The 17,789-nt window shown below is 48.6% G+C and overlaps 1 protein-coding gene across 1 annotated transcript in view; it reads right to left on the reverse strand.

The window, feature by feature from the left end:
* The window catches only part of Tln2 (talin 2), a 432,507-nt gene extending 415,328 nt beyond the window's left edge, over positions 1 to 17,179 (reverse strand). The window contains 1 exon segment of the mRNA XM_059268180.1: positions 17,083 to 17,179. The gene's annotated coding sequence lies outside the window, so the exon portion shown is untranslated.
* Between the last annotated feature and the right edge of the window lie 610 nt (positions 17,180 to 17,789).

The following is a 17,789-nucleotide window of genomic DNA, read 5'->3' on the forward strand; positions in this document are numbered from 1 at the left end:
CTCCTGAGTGATAGGATTATAAACACGCATCATCATACCCTGTTTATATGACACTAGGGTTCCAACTCAGGGCTTCACACACTAGACAAGCACTCTGCCAACTGAGCTGGCCACCACCAGCCCCTACACTTTAATGTTTAAAACCTAATACACACCTATAGCTGTGGGCCTATTAGTTGTTTCCCAACTTGAAAACAAACACAGTCACTTCCGGAACAGAGGTCTCCATTGTCCTGTGCACCCCAAGGACACTTTAGCTGGTGCCTGAAGCTAAGAAAAACACAGCCTGGTATAGCATCCCCAACAACAGGGATACTGACTGGCTTGGTTGGGTTTTGTTTTGGTTTTTTTTTTTCCTTCTCTGATCTTTAGCCCTATGCACAAAGGTGGACTAGCAGTTTAAAATATTCTATTTCAAAAAAAAAAAAAAAAAACTTCACTATGTTGGCTTTAAAGGGAAGAAGGGTCAGGCCAGTACATCTGGATCCAATCACTGTAGTTTTACATTCTTAGCATCTTCCATCCCAGACGGAAGGCGGAAGGGTACTAGCGCCTGCACACGGGACTAATTACCATCTCTGGATCCTGATCCGACTTGTCCCTAATTTGAAATGTGACCTTGAGCAGAGCCTGACCTCACAAGAGCTCAGTTTTCTAAGCATATTCCAGACCAGGATGCCAGGGCTAACCAGTAACACGATTCAAGTGTTGATGAATTTATAATGGACTTCCCATTTCCACTTGATTGTATCTGCAGAGACTGGATTCTCCTGAGGAGGCACTCTCCAGCACTCTGGCTCGCTTTTCTCTTCCTCCCTGTCCTCTTCCAAGCCTGACTGTCTCTCCACTTGCCTAGCTCAGCTGAGAAAAGTTCCCTCAGGAGAGCTTCCCAAATTGGCACTGAGTTCCTCCGACTAATGTCCCGCACAGCAGGCCTCTAGTTCCTCAATATACTTGTAATTGTCTTTTTGGAAAAGTGCATGGATGCTTATTTGGTGCCATTTGGCAAGCATCTCCCAGGATAATTCCTCTGACATGGTGCTTGGAGAAGGAGGATTTAAAAGTCCAGAGAAGCATTAGAAAAACGGTACTCTGTCTAAGCCTGTCCTTGGATAGGAATAAGACAGCCCACCATTGACAGGATGCAAAGCCCCGCAGGTCTCCTGAAACCCAAGCTAGCTGACTTTTACATTAGATCTAAGCCTTTTTTCTCTCCCAGGAACAGCAAGAAGGTGTCAGAACAGCCAATGGACAGCCGGGAAGACAGCAGCACACTTGGTGCGGGGGTGCAGCCATGCAAAGGCTCCCTTATCCCCAGGCACCATCCTTCAGGAGCAGCCCAGCAGGAAGGCAGTGAGACAGAGATAGAGACTGGAGGTAGATAGAGACGGAGGTGATAAGGATGGAGGTGATGAGGATGGAGATGGGGGAGGGATGAAAATGGGAGGGATGGGATGGAGGTGATGGAATTAAGATGGGGGTGGGAGGGGAGGGATGAAGATGAGCATAGAGAGGGGAGGGGACGGAGATAGGGATGGGGAAGGGGGTGAGGACAGGAATGTCAAGGATGGAGATGGACCTGGGGAAGGGGAAGGGATGGAGATGAAGATGCCAGTGGAGATGGGATGGAAATGGGGGTGAGATGGCGATGGAGATGAGAACGGGGAGAGGAGCTTAAGAGTCAAGACCCACAGGGTCAGGAGTGAGCAGAACAGAATCCCGAGTCTAAGCCCCCAGCTTCTCATCTCTTGAGGTGTTCAGAAGGGGTCATCAGGGATACCACCTCCCTCCCCATGTCCTAGTGTGAAATGCTGACAGGTGTCCCTGCCTTCCAGGCACGCTTCCCCTAGGCTACTGTGACCACAAGTTCACCTCAGCTTCTGATTACATGGGGAGTCCTGCAGTTGTACATAAGGGTGGAACTCGAATTCCTAACACTAAGGTCCCCAGGTGGTGCTGATGTTACCAGAACATTGGTTAACCCTGAAAAGCAAGGACAGAAGCTCCTAATCCAACCCTAGTAAGAATCACATGGAGGAGGCATTAAGTACACCAAGACAAGCCTGAAGAGTAATAAGAAACGTGACAGTACTAGCGCGAGTTATACAAGCAGACATGTTTAAGCACCTCAGCTGGCCCCTTCCCATCCCTATTTAGAGGTCCCTCACTAGAGGGGCCAGTGCCTGCCTTCCATTTTTCATTTAAATTAACTGGGGTTTTATCTTTTTTTTTTCTTGGACAGTCTCATGTAGCCCAGGCTGCCCTCAAACTGAATATATACCCAGAGATGACTTTGAATTCCTGCTTCCACCAGAGTGCAGGAACTACAAACACATGCCACCACGCCTATGCGATGATGCTAGAGCTGGAACCCAGAGCTTCTGCGTGCTAGGCAAGCACTCTACCAACTGAGCTACAACTCCAGCCCCTCTTCAATTAACTTAAATGCTAATTAATCCCTTTCTTCTTGGAGGCCCCACAGAGCATATTAGAAAGATGAACTAATTTCCATGTTGCCGGCTCCTGGCACCCTTGGGAAATAATCCTTTGTCAGGACCTGGAGAAGGAGAATAACACAATATCAGATGACCCGAGACTGTAACTGAGCACTGGGGCTGGAAAGCTCACCTCCAACCTCAACCTCCTCAACCAAGGAGCAATGCCAACCAGCACAGCCCTCGAATACACGTCGATGTTCTTAACATGGCCCAAAATGGAGGAGAGAAAACACACCAAACTCCTGTCCTGTGACTGGCTGGGGCACAAACAAAACCATACATTAACTTGCTCACGCTACAGAATTATAGATAATTAGCATCTGCTCAGAAGTATGCATAGTGTGGCTTCTATTCCCTTCTTGGAACCACTATGTAACTGAGGCACGATGGATGCATTGTACTGATGAGCACACACTGAGGGTTACAGCAAGCAGGTGACATGCCCAAGGTCACAGTATAAATGGTGGCCACTATGTGGTAGGCCATGTGTTGACCCATGTGCTGCCCCTTTGCAACATGTATCCCTCTTTGGGTTGTCTTAACATCACTGTGCATGTGGGACTTAAGAAACCCCTGAGGACAGAGCGCAGGTCTGTTTTCTTTCAGCCTGTATCCTCCAGGCATTCAGTAGACACCCAGAAAGAGCTTTGCCAAGTTCATGAGAGACTCCAAAGCCAGGGCTCCTCTATCTGGGCTGTCTTTAAAATCCATAACAACCATACAGGTGAACCACTGCTGGAGACCCCAGACTTAGAAAAATAGAAACCTATTAAGACAAGAGTTGGAGAATGTGCAAAGAAAGGCACTGGGGGGGGGGGGGTGTCAGAGACATAGAGGACATTTCTTCAGCCCTGCTACTATGAAGAAAGGGATTAAGCCCAGGGATGAGAGGCTAAGTGCAACTCTCAGTAGCCCCTGGCCTGGGCTGGCGAGGAAAAGACATGTAACACCATTTTCAAACCAGTGCAGAACAGAGACACTTGAGATAGAGGTAGAGAGGACATGGCTTCACAGATGCAATCTTGATTTTTGATAACTAATTTACAAAAAAAAAAAAGCAAGCACAGCTAAAGAGACAAGTTCCCTTGATACAGTGTATGTAGTAAAGATGTACTTATACATGGAGCTGGAGAGATGGCTTAACAGTTAAGAGCAATGCACTGCTCTTGCAAAGGACCTGAGTTCAGTTCCCAGCACCTACATCAGGCAGCTCACAACCACTGCAACTCCAGCTCCAGAGAGATCTTGTGCCAGAGATGGATACTCACTCACGTGTGCACAGACACACACACACACACACACACACACACACACAATTAAAAATAAACCTTCTTTTAAGAAACAAAAAAGAATGCAGCTACATACAGTAAAATTCATTCTTTAAAGGAACACAGTTCAATAGCTGTGACAAATATATATACAGTCTGCTACAGCTTTTTGAGTATTTAGCTCTAACTTTCCAAGAATGCATTATATAAAGTAACGTGGAGCTGAAGAGACGGTCAGCCATTAAAGGCTAGGCTCACAACCATGAAATAATGTGGTGTACATGACCCAATAACACAAAATTAATATTGGCTCCCCTTCTAAAGCTGAAAGTCTCCATTCAGCCAAAAGAAAAAAGACAGAATTGAACAAAAAAAAAAAATCTTGTCTCCAGGGGCAGGAAATCAATTCACACAACATCTGCAAGGCATGGATCTCAAAATACCAAGATCCAGCGTGCCGGTTAATGCAACTGAATCTCCTGCACCAGGAGACAGGGTCCCTCTCCCCCTCCCCCCCTCCCCCCATATGTAACCATTTACCAATTGCTTAATTTAATATGCACGCTGAGCTCAAGGATGCAGACATATATCTATCGCAGGCCATTCCTAACCACCTGTGCAAGCTTAAAACCACAAGACCTCCTTAAATTATCTCCAGAAATCTTTACTATCATTCACAGACGGTGCCAGTACACCAAAGGACTTTACCTGCTCAAAGAACCTAGCTTTTTAAGGTCGATTTTTAAATGAATTGCAGGAGCTTATATAAAAAATGGGAGAGTGATTGATTATTCAAAGAAAACTCAGAAATGCATTACATTTCTGACTGAAGAATAAAGCCCTAGCATCTTCAAATGAGACAACAAAATCCCAAACCAGAAAATGGTTAGAAATGTCACTAAAATACAGGGTAAGGTTTATAACTGGAGTGGGAGTGGGGGGTAGGCAGTGTACAGAAGTGACTTCTAAACGCCAATTTTATGACACTCAAATTTCAGAAGACCTAAGATGATCTTGACAATAAGAACTACAAATTCTTGGGTCTCAAAGAAACCTATCAAGTGAGATCCTCTGAGGATGGGCAGCTACAGTGTTTACCCATACTCTGAAGTCCTTCCAATGATGGTTATGCCAGGACCACACTCAGAGCTAAGACGTGATGGATCTACGAGTAACAGAATCACTCCGGATACAGAGTGACTGCCTAATTTGCATAGAGCCCTAGGTCCCATACCCAGGGACACACACACTGGGTGTGGTGACTCAAGTCTAAAATCTCCGCACTCAGAAGGTGGAAACATGAGGATGATGGTCAAAAGCTCAAAGTCATTCTTCAATATATAGTGACTTTCGAGGCAGCCAAGGATTTATGAGTCTCTGGGTTTTTTTTGGGGGGGGGAGGGGGGAGAGAAGGAGGGAGAGAGAAGAGAGAGTGTGTGTGAGAGAGAGGAGAAAGGAGAAAGAGTGTGAGAGAGAGGAGAGAGAAGGGGGAGAGGGGGGAGGGGGAAAGAGAGGGAGAGGGAGAGAGAGAGGGAGGGAGAGAGGGAGAGAGAAAGAGAGAGGGGGGGTGCTGAATAGCCTGAGCATTGGTCCTGAACATGGCTTCTAACTTACGGGCTAATAGCAAAACTGAGAAATGTTTCCATTCTTCAAGGAGATTGGTACTGTGATACTGACAGGGAACCACACAGGGACAATACTTTACTATTGGGGGTCGTCAGCTCTACATCTAGCTCCTGATCCAGCAGCTTAGAATTCAAGTCTTACCTCAGCAGTGCTGCTAGAAAACCTTTAAGAGCCCAGGTGGCCACATTTAAATGTCTTTCTGCAGGTGATTCTGCAGCACCCATAAGTTTAAGCACATTTTCCTTAATACATTTATACTCCATAACAGTAAAGACACTGAATTCCCACAAAACTTTAAACTATTAAATTATACTTTATTATAATTTATTGTTAATATTAATATAATTATATACATTGTTTAATATATATACATAAATGAATGGGGGGTGTAATGTGCACCTGAGGGCAGAGGCCAGAAAAGGGTTCTTATATTCCCTGGAGTTGGAGTCACAGGCAGCTGTGAGCCATCTGACATGGGTGCTGGGAATCGAACCCAGATCATCTGCAATGGAAGTACTCAATCTTATCCAGAGGGCTATCTCTCCAGCCCCTCGTCACAACATTTCTTGCGCCATCGTCCTGAATGAAGGTTGTATTTTTTTTTTTTTTTTGCCTTAGTAAAGGGCGCAGCATTTATTTGTGATTGAACCATCTCAATTTATCTTTCCACACTAGAGTATGATGTGCACCTATATGACAGAAAATTCAAACAAGCTTTATTTTCCACTTACTGAGCCCATAATTTTCATTAGCACAAACTGAGTAGCCAAAGGCCCTGCCCACAGAATACGAACAAGGGAGCTACATACAGGGCAGAGCAAGGGCCAGGGATATGGCTGAGTCAGTAGAGTACTTGCCCAGCATGCTGGGTTCCATCCCAGCACCACATAAAACCAGTTATAACTCACTCCTGTAATCCCAGCCCTTGGAAGTGGTGGCAGGAGGATCAGAAGAAACTCAAGGTCATCCTCAGCTACATAGAGAGAGTTCCAGTCCAGCCTGGGCTACATGAGACTGTGTCTTACAACAGAACAGCAGCAGGTTGGCTTCCACACAAAGTTCTCTCTCTTCCAATGACAGTCAGTCAGTCTGTCTGTCTGTCTGTCTCTCTCTCTCTCTCATGCTTCCTGCCACCTCCCGGGCAAGGCAGTGGGCAAAAAGAGTCCACTGATAACTTGGTGGTGTTTTTCTTCCCTCTGAGGAACAATGTTCAAGGTGGAGTGTATTAGGTCCTATCTGAGTAGATCAAAAACTCCAGAGGGGACAATGAAAGGTACAGAGTCCTTGGTTGAAAACTCGGCTTGGTTCAGAAGTATCCCACAAGGCTTCCCAAGCACGAATGAGTTTCCCAGGAGACAATTACTCATGTCAAGGATGGAGACACAGAGGTGTTAGAGGAGACAGTTGTGAATGGAAAAGACCTGAGTCAGAGTCAAACTCACTCGACAAAAGGACCTTGCTGTACCTCTGCTTTCTCAAAGTCTGATGAGAACACCTGCCTCCCACGGTTGTCATGGCAACCAGCATGCAAGGTCTTAGTAGATGCAAAGAGACAGGTGCAGGGCGATGGCACCCGTAGGTGCCAAGATTCCACAGTGAAGCACCCGGGCTCCTTAGCCTGAAAAGGGAATTCACCAACAAGCAGTCCATGGCAGATTCAGATTTTGAAACAGAAGACTGTTTGATCATCTACGGGTTGAACTATGTTCTACTCTAGAAAAAAAGAAAGAAAGAAAGAAAGAAAGAAAGAAAGAAAGAAAGAAAGAAAGAAAGAAAGAAAGAAAGAAAGAAAGAAAGAAAGACTGAAGTCTATCCCCTTGTACCTCCGAAGGTGACCTTATTTAGAAATAAGGTTTCCACAGAGATAATCGAGGTGAAATAGGACCATTTAGGTGACCCTTAATCCAATATGTCAGGTGTGTTACAAACGGGGCATTTGGAGACAGAAACAAGAAACAGAATAAGAGCATGAAGGCGTGAAGACAGGGGTACAGGGAGGGCATGGGCTGAGCAGAGGTCTCAACAGAATCTCTACATGGTCCTCAAAAAGAACCAGCCCTTGGTCTTGAACTTCAGGAACTTACCTGTTTTTACGTTAAGTGTGTGGAATCTTGCTATGATAGCCATAGAAACCAATATAACCTGTGAGGGTTAACTCAAAAGAAACGTGCCCTTTTCCTATTCTTTTTGGACATTTGGTCACCCCACACTTCGCAGATTCCATAGGGCTTGTTCTAGTAGGTCCATCGGATCTGACCATAAAATTCCAGGTAAACACTGTAAGGTACATCCAAGGGCCGGATGGGCAGCCGGGAATAACCCAACAACTGCCGGCTCTGATGTGCAATCTTGGCCTGTGGCAACTGTCACCAGACAGGAAAGTCCCAAGAGCCACAAATTCACCAGCAAGAAGCAGGGACCGACCTTCGGAACTGTCAAATCCCCCTTTGCACAGCTGGCCCACACCTCCCGCTTCTTTCCCAGTCTCAGCAGCACTTGGCCAGCATCTAGTGGTCCACCACCTTGCCCGGGAGCTGGTTAAATCCATCTGAGCATCTCCAACACTCACCTGGCGGCCCTAATCATCAAAGCCCTGAGGAGGCGATTTTCTCCAGCTGAACTAAGCTTTCCCTCTCACCTAAGTAGAACAAAACACACCAGGGAAAGAGGCCAGAAAATTAAATTTCCCCAAAGAAAATAAAGGGCCCTTTCAATATGCATTTAAAGTGGAAGGCTACAGGGCCTTAGTGACCAGCGTGTAGGGGAGCTGGGGAACTGTGGCCCAGTGAGATGGGTGTCCTGCATTCCAGAGGAGGCAAGTCGGTCCTGTGTGCCCTGCAGGGGCCTGTCCAGCCCCCTGGCTGCCCTGACCTCCTCCATCCCTTCTCTGACAGTCTCTCCTAGGAGCCTCCCCTCAGAGACTCAAGGAGGTGAGGTGGGCTGAGTTTAGGAAGGGGCATGCCTTAGAAGAAGGTCCAGCAGTTCAGGTAAGAAAAGAAGAAAGCTCCTGGCAGTGATCTAAAAAAAGGAATCCCAGCACCAACTCATCAGTGTGAGAGTGTGTGTGTGTGTGTGTATTTTCCTGGGGGCACGTGAACATCTGTGTATAGGCTTATGAGCATGTACGTGCACATGTGCACGGAGACCCTGGATGTCAACATCATTTTTTTTTTTTTTTGAGACATGGCCTGGAACTAGCCCAACAGGCTAGGCTTGACTGGCCAGCAAGCCCCAGTGATCCTCCTGTCTCCACCTCCCCAGTGCTGGGATTACAAGCATTTGCCACTCACTACACTCAGCTTTTTAAAAGTTGGTTCTAGGGATCAAACTCGGGTCCTCAGAATTGCAAGAAAATAACTTTACCAAATGAATTGTCACCCTAGACTCTTTTCTTTGTGGGGGAGGGGGGAGCAGATAATAAAAATACGCTTCCTTTGAACCAGGCTAAGACATCCTACAAACGCATCTGCCTTTTCCATTGGGTGCTAAACCCAAGTGCTCGGTGGCTATACCTCAGCTGCCTTGGCTGACATCTTACCACAGGATAGCTCCTTTGACTCCACATGGAGACGGCTTGGAATGACAAGTGCTAGGCCAGTTGAAAGCCCTTCAAGGAGAAAATTAAGCCTCTTAAAGTGGCCTCCGTATAATCTCTCAAACCCGGGAATAATCCACGCTCTCCTTGGAAGAGCTGCCATGAACGACCTCAGGCCATATTTAGGAACTGGCTTCACTCAAATCAAATAGCAGCTAGACACAAGTGCCAAGCCATTAACTGGGCAGCCCTGAGGCAAGGCAAACAGGAGGTGAAGAATTTCTTCACTGAAGCACACTACTAAGCCTGGGTCACCAGGACAGCAGCAGTGGGGCCACACAGGGAACTGTCCCACTCAGATGCAATAATTCATTCCCCCATGAGCCAGGCTTAGGAGACAGGGGAGACAGCTTCCCAGGGTCAAGTGGCTCTGGGGATGAGTGATTCTCAAGAACACTGACTAGGTCAATGACAAACACTTCAGACAAGTCAATTTGTCCTCTTCAACCCAGTGTCAAAAGTTACCAAGAAGACGGCTGAAGTGCCCCCTCTTCAGAGATAAAAATGAGAGGGGCAGCCATTCGTCTCCTCTAACCATCCTTGGCAGGCACTTCCTGTCACTCAACAAGTATTTAACAAGGGTGTGCTCACCCGTTCAGTACCTGAGCCCCTCATCCCCAGAACAAGACCTGAAACCACTGCAGCCTGATATAAAATCTGAAAGGGCGGCATTACTCCTCATCCAGGGCTAACTCTGGAACTAGGAAGAGCCCATCACTCATGCAGACATATGGGGATCCAGTGGCAGAAGCGGCCTCTCTTCTGGAGCAGGGTGTGTGTGTGTGTGTGTGTGTGTGTGTGTGTGTGTGTGTGTGTGTACACACCTGTGTGGAGGCCAGAGATCGGCCTTAGGTGTTGGCGTCATTCCTCAGGAGTCATTGACCTGTTTTGTTTTTTGGGTGTTGTTATTGTTGTTGTCATTGTTGTTTGTTTGTTTGTTTTGAGATGGGGTTCACTGTCTAACCCTGGATAACCTTGAACTCCACATAAACAAGGCAGGTCTCAAACTCACAGAAATCCAACTGCCTCTGCCTGACCAGTGGTGGAATTGAAGGTGTAATCTACCACATCTACCCTTTCTAATGTTTATTTTACTATTTGTTTATGTTTATGTGTCTATGTGCCCCATGTGCATGTGGGGGTAGGGTGCCTTTGAAGGTAGATGATGTTAGATTCCCTGGAGCTGGAGGTACAGGCAGTTGTGAGTCACCCACTATAGATACTGAGAACCAAACCCCAGTCCTCTGAAAGAGCAGCAAGCACAAGCACTCTCAACCACTGAACCATCTCTCCAGCCCCAACAAGTTCTTTTGGGGGACAGGGTCTCTTACTAGACCAAGAGCTTCAAGAGTAGGCCAGGCTGGCTGGTCAGGGAGACCCAAGGATCCTCCTGTCTCCACCTCCCCAGCATTGGGATCCATACACAGCACCACACCCGACTTCTGCCTGGGAACTGGGGGTGGAACTCCGGGTCCTCAGCTTGTGCAGTGAGCACTGCAGACTAGACCAACTCCAAAGCACTTGGGGCTTCTATGCCACAAGATGGATAAGATCTCACACGTGATATCATGGAATGTCAAAGTGATACGGATTCCAGAAGGGAAGAGGCCTGAGACAGAAGTAGGGATACCACCGCGACCTCTCAGGAGCAGAGTATTGCAGACTCCTAAATGAAATGTTTCATGAAACCAAAGTTCCGGCTTCCGGAAGCCGGAAAGATTAGATCAAACAAGAAAGCTGGAGTCAGAGTAGCCAGGGGCAGATTCACTTGGTGAAGAGAATGTTCCAGAGAGGAGGCAATCAGCTGACTGAATTATGCTGAAAGTGCACCCCGGACTCAGTCCTCACATGCTGCTGATGCCTTAAGAAGGTTTCGTTGAGCCCAGTCTGGTGGCACACGACTTTAAGCCCAGCACTCGGGAGGCAGAGGCAGGCAGATCTCTGAGTTCAAGGCTAGCCATGCAAGTTCCTGGACAGCAAGAGCTAAAAAGAGAGACACTGTCTCAAAAACAACAACAGCAACTGTTTCTTTGGATTTTTTTGTTTTAAAGTTTGTTTCTTAATTGTGTATATGTATATAGTAGGCCTATGCACATGAGTGCAGTTGCCCATGGTGTCCAGATGAGGGTATCTGATGCCCTGAAACTGGAGGTAAGGGTGGTAGGCTGTAGGTGCTGGGAACCAAATCTGTTTTCTCTGCAAAAGCAGTGTTTATTTATAGCCACTGAGCTATGTCTCCAGTCCCGTAAGTAATGTTTGCCCTTGCCAGGAGGTGGTGCCACACACCTTTAATCCTGACACTCAAGAGGCAAAGGCAAGGGGATCTCTGCGAGTTCAAGGCCAGCCTGGTCTACAGAGGACAGGCTCCAATGCTACACTAAGAAAGCCTGTCTCAAAAAGCAAAAAAAAGAAGAAGGGAAGGAGAAGGAGGAGGAGGAGCAGGAGGAGGAGGAGGAGGAGGAGGAAGAGGAGGAGGAGAAGAAAGAGAAGGAGAAGAAGGAGGAGGAGGAGGAGGAGGAGGAGGAGGAGGAGGAGGAGGAGGAGAGAAAGAAAGAAATGTTTTCCCAAAGGAGTGGGGTAAAAGCCAGAGTAAAGTAGGAGAAAGAATGAGTGGGCAAGCCAGGCATGGTAGCACACACCTTTAATCCCAACACTTAGGAAACAGAGGTAGGCAAGTCTCTGTAAGTTCAAAGCCAGCCTGGTCTGCATAGCAAGTTTGAGAGCAGCCAGGAAATACACAGTGAGTCCCTGTTTAAAAAAAAAAAAATAAAGACAAATGAATGGGGAGGGAAGTGAGTCCGAACATGATAACTCTCTCAAAAAGGGCTGGAGAGAGAGCCTTGGCCTTTAAGAGCACATTTTGCTTTTAGAAAGGACCTGGGGCCAGTTTCCAGCATCCACATGGTCGATTACAACCACCTGTAACTGCAGTTCCAGGGAATCCAATGTCCTCTTCTGGCCTCCTCCAGCACATGGCACACAAATAGTGCACAGACATACCTGTAGATAAAACACTCATACACAGAAAATAAAATAAATATTTTTTTAAAGTATTTGCTAAGAGGGGAGAGCAGAGAAATGAGAGGTGAACGGGCTAGGACATGGGGTCAAGGGGGCTTCACTTGCTGATGGTGATGCTCTTTGCCTGGGATGAAGAAGCTAGAGCATCCCCACGGCAGACAACCCCATCAAAGAGGGTCTCTGTCAGTGTGGACGGGAAAGGAGAAGGGCTAAGGGAGAGTGAAGGGCAGGGCAGATGAGAAATCCTCACCCGTCAGTCAGCGGACTCGATGCGGGAAGACAGCGAGACTAGAGCGAAACTGCATCTTAGTGAAGGAAGCCAAGGCACCAGCTGAGAGCAATTTCAGATGAGAAGCAGAGGGCCCGGCCGTGTCAAGAGGCCCCTCAGGATTCATGGTCATACATCAAGAGCTTGCCAGTGCAGATGGCCATGTGGCTTCTCCACCCAGGCTCATTAGCCAGGGGCTAGGGCGGCAAACGCGGAGCAGAGGGCAAGTCTAATCAAGGGTGGGTTACTCAGCAAAGTGAGATAAAGGGACGGGGTCAAGGAGGTTGAGGGTGTTCAGGAACCTGAAATGAGGACGAGAATGGGGTCTTGTCTCAAAAGAAAAAAAAAAAAGTGGCGCTCCCTTTTCTATTTTTATCATATGTGTATGAGTGGGTTTTGTATGTGTTTTCTGTTTGTTTGTTTGTTTGTTTTGCCGGTGTGTATATATATGCACTCCTGGTGCCTGCAGAGGCCAGAAGAAGGAATCAGATCCACTGCAAATGGAATTACATATAGTAAGGAGCTGCCACATGGGTGCTGGGAACAGAACCTGGGTTCTTTGACAGAGCGGCAATGGCTCTCACTTAACCTTTGAGCCCTCTCTCCAGCCCCGAGTCTGCTTCTCTTGTGGGAGCTGCCTGTTCTTCCTGTGTGCATCTTTTGATAGTTCTGTGCTCCATAAACCACTTAATCACACTTATCTCCTCCCCACCTTATCTACTAGATAAATACAAAACAAGAGCACTACCCTCAAGGGATATGATGTGTGGGGTGAGGGCAGGTTTGTCTTATCAGAGGAGCAAGATAAACCCCCTAGAGCTTTTACTGCATAAGTGAATGGAAGACACAGAGAATTCTGTTTGCTAAAGCCAAAGGCAGGAGAGTGAAAAAGAAACACAAATGTGTGCGAGTTGCTCTAGGCTCTTAGAACAGTATGGTAGATAGAATCAGTTGGTAGAAATGGAATTGTTGGTTAAGAACAAAACAAAAATGTGGGCCTGATGTGGGCTCTGAAAATCCACTGTGAAATAGGCTGCAAATATAACTCAGAGCACACGTGAAGGGCGGCTCTAAGGACCACGGAATCTTGTGCTCAGCTTGCCGTATGGCAAGTGCCAAGAAGACAAAGATTACTAAAGTGGTCAGCCTTCAGGAGGAGCCCGGCTCCACAGGTCTGGTCTTCTTCACTTTTGTTTTACCCTCTAAGACTTCCTTATCTTTTGAGTTTTCCCTGCTTGTTAGGGAAGGGAGCAGCAAGAAAGTTTGGAAGAGTTCAATTTTATGGAAAACACTCACCACTTATCCCCATTATTTGTAATAGTTGTGTTTGGCTTGTGTTTTAGCTAGGCTTGTTATTAAATATAAAAGCAATAGGATTAAAAAGTTCTGGATGGGGTAAATACTGTAATTAAAAAGGCACCAGTTGGGTTTGTTAAGCTATAATTCTAGAATGCTGGCCTCCTTGTTTTATTTTTCTTCTTGTCTTTAAACATTTTTTTGTACCTAATAAAAAATTGTTTTGAATGATTTAACTGGTTTTAGTACTTCCTGTTAGTCAAACACCACCCAAAATCCCCAAGAAAATATTCTGGCTCAAAAGTCCTAGAACAAGAATGTCACAGATCACAAGTCGCAGACACCATCCTAAGAGCCTGGGCATGCCACATGCACACACACCACCTGTCACATGGCCTGGTAAACTGATAGGCAACTTTCCAACTCACAAAGGCACTTTTCTAACCCTTTTGAAGTTACAAAATCTCACTGGGGGAAATAAAATCAGGCACTTTGATCAGGCTATGAAGTTACAATAGTAAGAATCAGGCAAGAAACAGCAAAGCCTGGCTAATAATACCTGGTGAAAGAGGCATACAAAATTAAATAAATATTAAGGTAATCCACTTGAAATTAAATATTAGAGGACCGGAAATAAAGCATCTCTGAGGCTGGCTGGTAAAGGGCACTTGCCACAAAGCCTAATGACCTGAATTCAATTCCAGAGAGCCACATGGTAGAAGAGTTGATTCTTCCGACCTCTACACAAGGTGCCTTATGGTGTTCCCCCACCCACCCACACACACACAAAATATAGAGAGATAGGTAGCTAGATGTACAAATAAATGTAATTTTAAAAATCTTTTTAAAACGCTCTTTTAAGTTAATTTTCATTGCATCACGTTTAAAAGCTGTGCAAAAAATATAGTGAGATTTAAACACACACATAGCCCACACCTGTACTGAATAGCAACTTAAAAGGATCAAGTTTGGAAATTTTCACTTCTCCCTGGAGATAGCCTGAAACACAAAGCCCCAAACTGAGACCCTCACAATCCCATTACATCTCCTACATAAATGAAAAGGGGCACAAAGGCCCGGAGTAGACAGTGACTGAGAACTGTCCGTGTCTGGAATTCAGGGTACCACCTCTCCTCTAAGCCTGGAAACTTCAATGTAATTTAAGGGGAGGGGGCTTTCAGCAGTTAATTCTCCCAAACATGAGCTATTCTAATTTTAGACAAGTGTCATCTCAGTCTTTTCCACTCTTCTAGTGTTCAAATTAAAAGGGAGGGAAAAAAAACATTTCTTGCATGCACACCACCAACCCTTCTCAAGGCCAAGCATCACATCCACTCTTCCTCCTCACTTCTGCACAGAGATCTCCATGGTGCGGATCAAAGAAGATACAACCTCTTAAATTGAAAGGGTTAACTTTAACACTGGAGGCACTTAATGAAGCTCCCAGGCGACTGCTGATGTCAGGGGCATATCTCCCTAATGGAAATCTCTGCTCCCCCACCCCCACCCCCCACCCCGTTAGGTTCCTGTGGTCCTTCCCGGAATGTCTTCCAGTGATGAAGACCCCAAGAGCTGACATGATCTCTCTACTGTGACAGTTTCATTAAGACACCAAGGAGAAAAGCTAACACATTCCAGCACTCAGCCAATCACAGGTCAGCAAACACACTCTGCCCTGCCCCTTCACTACAAAGCCGGGGTCACTGTCTATGTACAAAAGTAAAGATTCCCCCACAGGCCCACTTCTAGTAAGTCACCACGTCCGGGAGCTAGGATATAGTGAATGTCAGTTCCCTCGACCACGGGCTATCAGAATCAAAGTGTCACTTTGAGCACCATAGTGCTCGTAATTACGTGTATTTCGGGGTGCGCTTCCCCGGGACACCTCCTACTCCTCTGTCTTTAATTGTGTCTGTCCTTTACAACACCATACACTTGAGCTCACTCCTCTCCCGTTCTCTGGAAAGAATCCGGATTTAGTTTTTCATTAACCTTCCTTCCTTTCCTTTCCTTCCATCTCTGTCCCATCACCAGCAGCAAGAAAACAAGTTTTCCCACGTGTCACCTGAAGCCCCGACTTTGGGAAACGCCCCCCTTTCCTCCTCCAGCCCGTGCCACAGTGAGAGCCCTGCACGCAGCCGCCGGTTGCTACACCAGTCGCTTCAACAAACCAGGAGACGACAAGCGGTTTCAGGCTGATCCACATAAGCCAGGCCTTTGCCCCATCTACGAACCTAGTCGCTTCCTCTCCAGCCAGGAGTGAGCTCCCGCGCCAGGTGGAATACCCCGCGAGCCGCGATGCTGAGGGAAAAAGAGGTGCTGAAGGAAACGCTCAGCAATGTGCAATGGGGCCGGGGAAGCGGCGGTGCGCACGGCTCCGGCGGAGCGCTGGCGGCGGTGGCCTGGGGAAAAGAGGGGCGTGTGCTCTGCGCCTGGCAGCCCCAAATGCTACGACTCCGCTGCACCGTGACACCAGCGAGCCGCACGCTTCGGTCCCCTGCGCCTCTTTTCCCCCCAGACTCAGCCTGGCTCGGCCTGGGCGACACGCTGCAGTCTGCGCGCCCTTGTGGGGACAGCCGCCTCCTAGCTCGCCCGGGCGCGCAAACTTTCCCAGCGACAATCGCTCCGGCCTCCCCCAGGCGCTTCGGAAAGTGGGCGCCCCCTTAGCCTCTATAAAACCCACTGAAAATATGGCGCCCTCGAACGTCGTTCTTTGGGCCCCGAATTGCCAGTCTCCAGGTCCCTCCCGATCCCCGCCGGCGCGAAATCTCAGCTCCTGGGGGTCGGGGAAGGATACGTGAGGCCGCCGCGCTGGATCCAAACCCTGCCCTCGCTCTCGGCCCCGCGCTTTCCCCGAGAGAGCGGTAGGCGACTAGCAGCTGTCTAGTAGCGAGATGACCAGGGAAAGGGGGAGTCGCGCAACCCGCAGGTCTCAAGAGTCAGGCGCTGGGAAGCAGCCCCGGGTGCCTTTCGCCGCAAGCCGGGGCGGGAGACTTGTTTGCAAAGTGGCGCTGGAAGTCAGGGCAGCCAGTGCTGGAATGAAGCCGCTCTGCCCTCGCCAACTCTGTCGGCGCCAGGGCCCTGGCCGGGGTCTAGGGGACCCCTTGGTGCAGACCGGGCCGCTTTCCCGACCCCGTTACCGGAAACCCGAGGAGGGAGCCCAGGAGGGGACCAGCTACCTAGGGCTAGCGATCAGCTCTCCGGCTCCAGCTGAAAGACTATTTGCAAAGCCCGGCACCCGGGCAGAGTGCGGCGAAACCTACATGTGCAATAGACAGGTGCATTCGTTGCAATTTATTTTTCTTTTCTTGAAAAAAGAAAAACCCTCCTAGGAAATGAAATCTAGAAGCTTGACAGGGTTTTTCTACATTGACATCACTTACGAGATGCAAACCCGAGAAGAAAACCACCCACATATTCCTTCTGGAGAGGGGAGGGAAAAGGCACTCGAAATCCCTGCAGCGCGCATGCAGGCTGGAGAGCAGGGTAGCGCCACGCGCCGCGCCTTACCGCGGGGATGCAGCTACTGTCTCATTGCGGAGCGCCAGCCCCCGAGTGCAGCCGGCTCCGCTCCCGCTGCGCCTCCGCCGCCGCCGCCGCCGCCGCTGGCTCCGGGCGCGGAACCGGAGCCGAGGGCGAGCGCGAGCGCACGGCCCGCGAGCGCCGGGAGGGCAGGAAGCGCGTCATCACTGGGGGACGGCGCGGCGGAGCTCGCCACCCGGCTCCTGGGTGTCCGCACCCCGGGCGCGGGATGGGGGCGCGCGCGAAGCTGTGTAGGAGCCAGGGTGGGAGAGGCACAAGGGACACCCCCGGCTACCCCAGACACTGGGCTCGGATCTGGAGGGAGGTGAGGCGGCATGGGGACCAGGCATCTGCTGGGACAGGGCCTCTGAGTCCTCCGAGCGCCTCTCCCGGACCACCGGCCGGGTCCTGGAGGTTACCAGGTTGGATCCAGCCCCGCGAGTGGCGGGAACCCACAGGAGCCTACGTCCTTCAGCAGGCAGACACACAAACCCGCTTGCCAGGTCACTTGGATGTAGGGAACGACTCTTCCAGAAAGATGGGTAGCAAAGGGCGTGTTGCTTATTGCACTGGTTTTGTTTTTAATTCGAGACAATGTCTCACTATGAAGACCAGGCTGGCCTCAAACTCAAGATAACCGCCTGCCTCTGCCTCCCGAACGCAGGGATTAAAGACCTCTGCCACCACATCTGGCT

Source organism: Peromyscus eremicus, chromosome 7, assembly GCF_949786415.1.
Source record: "Peromyscus eremicus chromosome 7, PerEre_H2_v1, whole genome shotgun sequence".
In the NCBI taxonomy this organism is placed as follows: Eukaryota; Metazoa; Chordata; class Mammalia; order Rodentia; family Cricetidae; genus Peromyscus; species Peromyscus eremicus.